This window comes from Coturnix japonica, chromosome 14 (assembly GCF_001577835.2).
Source record: "Coturnix japonica isolate 7356 chromosome 14, Coturnix japonica 2.1, whole genome shotgun sequence".
Taxonomy (NCBI): Eukaryota; Metazoa; Chordata; class Aves; order Galliformes; family Phasianidae; genus Coturnix; species Coturnix japonica.
In genome coordinates, this window is record NC_029529.1 from 12,499,132 (window position 1) to 12,505,496 (window position 6,365).

At 42.5% G+C, this 6,365-nt stretch overlaps 1 long non-coding RNA gene across 1 annotated transcript in view; it reads right to left on the reverse strand.

The window, feature by feature from the left end:
* The window catches only part of LOC116654086, a 28,934-nt gene extending 26,380 nt beyond the window's left edge, over window positions 1-2,554 (reverse strand). The window contains exon 1 of the long non-coding RNA XR_004308965.1: window positions 2,186-2,554. This is a non-coding gene — a long non-coding RNA (uncharacterized LOC116654086). The remainder of the gene's footprint in view (window positions 1-2,185) is intronic.
* Between the last annotated feature and the right edge of the window lie 3,811 nt (window positions 2,555-6,365).

The window sequence follows — 6,365 nt, forward strand, 5'->3', positions numbered from 1 at the left end:
GAATCTCCCCTGGTACAACTGGAGGCCATTCCCTCTAATCATATCACCAGTGTTTGCAAACATCTTTAATGAATATCTGCTTCCTCCACCTCTTAACCAGAACACTGAAAGCACAAGTATTTGAAGAAATCCACTCTTTTCTTCCCCCACATCTTCCTGCCAGAGCTATTACCAAAACACAAGTACAAGTAACTATTTAAAACCTTTGATGGATGCACAACGTATATGTTACAATTAGAACTGAGAGGACTCATCATGAGAAGCACAACACTCGTGGGGGGAAAACAAAGGTGAAGATTTTGTCCTGGTTGAAGGTCATTGGCTGTGAAGCACTTCAGACCAGCAGCTGTCTGTGCAAGAAGCAGCGCACAGAGTGCTTGCTCCTTACCACTAAGAAAAAAGCCAATCACAGCTGCACCCATTCATTTTGTTCCAAAATCCTCTCCAAGCCAATGCTCTTTTGCTAAGGTGAAGAGTGAAGAAAATTACTGATGAATAATTTCCTTCTCAGTACAACAAAAAACTTTTGAGCCAGTGGTTGACTGAGATTACCTCGCTAACTAAAGAAGAGTGCTTTGTGCGGGTTTTTAATTAGTTTGCCTAAAGCTCGTTCTTCCTTCGTTATTTATGATACTTCTTCTCCGTATGGTAATTACAACCACTGTAAACACACACACACACGTGTACAGGGAGAACAACACACCAGTGAGAAGCAGAGACATCTCCCCTGGCACAGGCGCTCACACCTAATGGTAAAAAAAGCCAACTTACATCTGCTCATATACTTCGATTATTGAGGAGACTGAGGCAAACACCAGGACCTGTGCTAGACCTGAGCCTCACAGATGGCTGGATGGGGGCAGCACTGCAGATCAGGCTGGGGAGCTGATGCTGTGCCATACATGAGAGCCATAGAGGCTGAGCAGCTCGGCTCCAATGTCATTACTTCCAGGCAAAGATGGCTACGTATTAAAGGCACGTAGAATGCAAGCCTGCATGTCAGTAACCTTTATTCCCCATGCTAAAGGTTTGCTTGTTACGTATCCAATTGTTGAAAGCACTGCCTACCCCAAAACTAACAAAGGCTCCTGCCCCAACACTCAGCTCTGGGTGAGTCTGTGGGACAGGCTCTGCTGCTTTATGCATTTCACCTCCCTGTAGTTCCGTTGTGCAGATCTCTTCCTCAGCTTTGCCCAGAGAGAGCATTTAAGGCCAGTAATTACACATGCACAGCACATCTTCCTTCTATTGTGTGCTATGCTTTTTCAAACTTTAATAAGCCTCTGAAAAAATACGAGCATTCCTGTTCAGTTGCATTTGGGTGTAATGAAGATTTCTTTTTCCTCTAGTAGAAGTTGAATTAATTCACTGTCGCAACCAGCCTATGCAGATACAGTGTTACCTCCAGTCCAGCATAGGGGGAAAAAACAATTTGTGGCATCACTGATTTGCATGGCAGCTGCCCTCAAAGCCCTCAAATCCTGCTGCTGACTTCACAACACCTCTAGAAGAAGAAACAAGCAGCTCCATAGAATGGAACATGCTGCCCAGGGAGGTAAATCAGCCTCCTTGGAGGCATTCAAGAAACATGCACATATGGTACTATGAGACATGGTTTAATAGGGTAGCATTGGTGGCAGGTGGGCAGTTGGGCTGGATGACCTTGGAGAACTTTCCCAACCTTGGTGACTCTATAATTGTGTAATATATTTAATTCTATCATTTTCTAACTCTAATTCTATATACACTTAGCGTCTTTTCTGTCTCACGTGCACCCAAATCCACATTCACCATCCCACTCAGCACTCACAGGCTCTGGGTATCCACAACTGAAGTAACCACATGAAGAACAAGCACAGGACAAATGAGGGCAGACACACAGTTCCCTTTTCTGTTCATATTGGTGTTCTTAGACAAATTGCCTCTGAAATTGGACAGTGTCTGTCAGTACAGATGGTCAGTAACAGGACAACTCATTGCTTCCAAGAAATGCCAAGAGCTGCTTGGAATCCCCACAGCTCACTTGAGAGAGCTTCCCCCAGATTTCTGTGACACAACTCCCAAATGATTCTTGTTCACATTCTGGTGACTTGCTGTACAGTCAACAAGTAAACAGAGGCTAAACAGATGTTTGGTTAAGAAAGATTATTGTGACAAAAAGATAATAACAAATAGAAATGCTCACCGTTGTTGAAAGCTCACAGCAAAACTCCACAAGAACCAATCTTCAGACAAAGACCCTTCCCTAGTGGCAGCCAGCCCTTAAATGGGGTCTAGGAATTGCCTTCACCTGTGCTCCCAGGGCTGACTCAGTGCTCGCCTCAAGGTGGTCAATCAGCAGTTCAGGCTGTGATCAACAGCTGTTTGCATCACCTGCCCCGTGCATCCTCAAACATTCCAGGTTTGCATTTCTATAAAACTGGTATTCAAGTCTTCAAAATGTTCCATCTCCCCAGAACATTAAATCTATTGACAAGACAGCAACAAGAGGCTTCTCTTATTAAGCCTAAAAGGGAAGAACATAAATTCTTGGTACAGATACTTAAAACCAAACTGCAGGCACACTTCAAAGGAGCAGAAATACAATTAACACAGAACTGCATGATTTATTGAGACACTTTCTATTTTCCTATGCTCATGAACGGCCCCAGTCTGGAGTTTGGGATGATAAGTGAATATTTCCTTCCTCACTGAGCCAGCTAATACAGAAACTTGTATGGGCCTGTACACACCCAGCTGTAAAACAGGAAAGGTGCAGGGTCACCAGCCACCAGAGCACATCCAGCCTGGCCCTGAATGCCTGCAGGGATCACCAATTTACTCACAAAAAAAAAAAAAAAAAAGATAAAATAAAATAAAAAATCCTTGCACATCTCTTCACACAAGTTTTAATCACTTACTCAATGTCAAGACTTTAATTAGGTTGCTCCCAGGAAGCAGAGTGAACAAGTCATTAGTAATGCAGTCATAGACCAAAACTCTATTAGGAAAATGATACTTTCATTTCAGTAGACAGACATCAGTATAGTTAATCTGATCCTTATATTCTAAGTGAGAAAAAGATATTGCACCGGGTTTACTAATTCTTTTGAAGATTGTTCAGAGCTGTAACTCATACATGTACGCTACAGTAAAATCACACAGCAGAGATGAGGACAAAGCCTGCTGTGTTTACAGTAAAGAAAATGTGACATTATTTCATTTTTGCTACTACTATGAAATTTCTGTCAGAAAAAGTTCTTCCTTAATTTGCACCCAGTGCAGGGCAGCAAACATTGCTTAGTTTTATTTGAGTGTGCTGAGGCGACTTCTAGAGCAGTGAGCTTGCAATACTGAAACACTGAACAAGCAGATGAATCATAATAACAGCTGCTTTCAGTAATTGCACAGAAAGCTGACAGGCAGAGAACTGGACTAATTGAATGCATACACTAGTCTGTAGTATCTAACAGTAAGGCTGCCAAGAATATAAATAAAGCTGTTCCCCTGGGTACTGAGAACTGCTATCCTTCTACACCTCTTCATTCTCACTTGTGCAGACTCCAGGGTCCAAGTTGAGCTGCAGAGAATTCAAGTAATGTACACCATCATAATCAAGGAAGATGGCAAGCAAGGAGGTCACTGATGAGAAACAGAGAAATGCCATTACATTCAAGTTGTTGTGTGAGTGACCAGAAAACAAATTTTAAACACTAAGTGTTAAAAGCAAAAATAGAGCCAGAGATCAAAAGAAGACAGTGGATGGATTTTTAGGACTTGAAAAGAGTTTACTTGTGCTTGAATTGAAACAAAGGCTTTTCCATTTATACTAGTAATGGAACAGTGATCTACCCTCTGGGCAATGTAAGAGAGCAAGGCACATCAGAGCCAAAGTGCAAGATGTGAAAGTTTAATGCTCAGCCTTAGAAGTGCAATGTTTTCATCTGAGGAGACAATTGTCAACAGTTTTGTATTAGGAGTTGTCTTTTGAGAAGCTATTGAACAAAAATGCATATAGAAGATTTTCTCTACTTAAACTTTGCCTTGACAGGAAGAAGTGCAGTGTGCTGTTAATAAAAAAGCAGGAAAGTCATAAAGCCAACAACTCTTAGAGCATGGTTATGCATTTCAATGCCTTTTATATTTTCAACAATGCCAAATAATCAAGTGATGCCCCTGTGAAACTTAAGAAGAGCTACTGAATCTTCTACTGTAAAACCAGAAGCGCAACCTGTGAGCACACACCCCTGCTTCACACATTCAGAAATACAGACCAGTCCAATTGCAGGTTTAATACCTGTGGCTGAAGAGGTCTGTACATCTCTCAGACAGGAGACAGCCTCTGTGACTGTTCCAGCTCTTCTGTCTCAGGCAAATGTACCCTAATTGTTTTGGAGACTAATAAGGTTCACTTTTTTAAAGAGAGCTGTGTGGGAAATGTGGTGGTAGAAGTGCAGACAGTAGAAAACGGTGCAATGAACTTCATGGGTGACAGAGACTGTCATTTTTAGGAATACTAAATTTCACAAGCATCAGTGCTCTGCTCTGTGACATTGATGCTGGCTGGAACAATGAACTTGCTCTTGCTAAAGATGACAACACAGAAGGTTAAATCAAGTTTGTCATAGCCATTTCCTGTGACTCTGGGACAGCATGCAGCCCCCAGTATGGCTGGTGTTCTGAGATGCAAAGGCTCCTCACCTGCTCCTTATGGACTTGCGTTCTGACTGCTAAAACTAGTGGGGACAGCAAGCAGCTAACCCTTCCGGTGTTCCTGGAGGAATGATGGTGTTCTGCCCTTGAAAACTCTATCACAGAAACATCTCATTTGTTCTATAGGAGACAGCAATAAATTCAGTGACATACTCAGCACAGATAGATCCTGGACCAAGTGTAATTTTACTGACATGCATGAAGTTACATCAGAGTTGATTCACTTAGATTACAAAGCCTGTGGGGCAGGGACGGTCCTCTGCTCACAATTCTGGGAGGTACCTCCATTTTGTGGCCTCAAGAATGGAACGAGAATGCACGTGTTCCTTCGGTTTGAATAATGGCAGCTTTTCCTTTTGCAAAAGGAAGTTGGAGCAGTGAATCTGCTGCTCTTACAGAAACTGAAAGAGAGAAAAACTATCAAAAATATCAGTACTTTGTACACAAAGGAAAAACAGAGCTGAGCTTATTAGCCAAGTTGCACGCAAGCTTAAAAATGTATCAGTCTAGACCTGGAAATGTGTTCAGAGTCAAGAACTCTGAGTTAATCTATTATGCAGTAGTTTTCCATCTCCACTGAGCTTAATGGGATTTGTTATTCTGTTAAATGGGCTTTTCCCTCAGAGCACCTTGTTTCATTAGTCTGTGTAACAGGGGTGTGCATGAAGGAGGTGTGTAAACACAATACAGCCACACACCAGCTGCCCCTTTATTTTGTGCACTGCACACTAATTCCTCTTTCAGACTGCAGATACACGTGTACTGCACTCCATGCACAGGAGGGCATGCATGCACCATGGTCGTGGAGGAAAGACGATGCAAAGGAGATTTCTTTTTGTCAAGGAGAAACTGCAGAAAATGTCACAGATCCCTCAAGAGTGGTTCTGACATCCTTATAGCCTACAGTGTGTTTCGTGTTCAAACTGGGATCAAGCTTGCTTGCGCTGGCAGCGTGGACAACACATTCTCCATGAGAAGGCAAGCATTTGGGAATTTGACCGCATGCATCAGCACAGGTTAGGGACTGACCTGCTGGAAAGGAGCTCTGCAGGGCAGAGCTGTGTGTCCTAGAGAACAACAGGTCAGCCATGAGCCAGCAGTGTGCCCCTGTGGCCAAGAAGGACATTGAAAAGAGCATGACCAGCAGGGCGAGGGGGAGGGGTGTCATTCTGCCCCTCTATTCCAACCTGGTGAGGCCACATCCGGACTACTGTGACCAGCTCTGGGCTCCTTAGTTCAAAAAAGACAAAAGAGTCCAGCAAAGGAAAAAAGATCCTCCCTCTCCAGCACTAATTGAAAAATGAATTTTCTGTTAACTTTTATTTTAACTGAGAGTTCTTTGCCATTCTGAGCAGCTCGTTGAGCATAAATGCGATACTCCTTAGTCAGGCAATACATCCATTAAGTAGACTTGTTCTTTTTTATGATAGAATCCTATACTACACAACTGACTGATCCTGATATTCCCACTGCTTACAGTAATTTCATGTTCATATAATATTATGATATTTTCCAAGGAGAATTTATAAGCAATTTCAGCAGGTATTATACATTGTCAGTGGACATCCATTTATGGTGGAAAACAAAATTTAAGACCCACAGAACTGTCAAGGAAAACAAGAAAGTCAATGTCTACATTCCTGAAAGCATTAGCAACAACAAATGTAGTGTGA